Raw genomic sequence first — 581 nt, 5'->3', positions numbered from 1 at the left:
GCCATCTTGGCTCCTCCTCCTTGTTTTCTTTATATTAGCACTTAATGTGTTTGTACTTTTCTCATCCCTTTATTTTTAAACTTTTTGTTTCATCATGCTTTAAGTATTTATTCTTTTTTCCCTTTTTATTTTTTTAATTCATGAGAAGTATTTATTCTTTATGAAACAGGAGAAATAGATGGATTTGTTGTGTCAGTTGAGGAAAAGATAGTCATAAAAATTACTCTTTTGGTTTCTAGACAGAGTAACTAAGTGTATAGTGGTACCATTTACTGAGTTAAGGGACATGGGGAAGAATAGGTTTCGGAGAATTGGAAACAAGTCAATTTTGTGCATGTTAATTTGGATACAAAGGTGTTGACCATACAATTGTATATATACAAATCTGGAGTTCGAGGTTAGGGGAGTTAGCGGATAGGAAATAAAATTTTGGGAGTAACTAGCTTATAGATAATATTTAAATTAACAGGACTTGATTTGATAATCTAGGGTTAGAGTACAAGAGTAAAAACAATAGAGGTCTATGGATTAAATTCCAGAGCACTTTTGAACATTTTTAAATGGAAGGAAGAGGATCCAGT

This window comes from Propithecus coquereli, unplaced genomic scaffold, assembly GCF_000956105.1.
Source record: "Propithecus coquereli isolate 6110/MARCELLA unplaced genomic scaffold, Pcoq_1.0 Scaffold430, whole genome shotgun sequence".
NCBI classification, from domain to species: domain Eukaryota; kingdom Metazoa; phylum Chordata; class Mammalia; order Primates; family Indriidae; genus Propithecus; species Propithecus coquereli.
Note: the sequence above shows the minus strand (reverse complement) of the source record.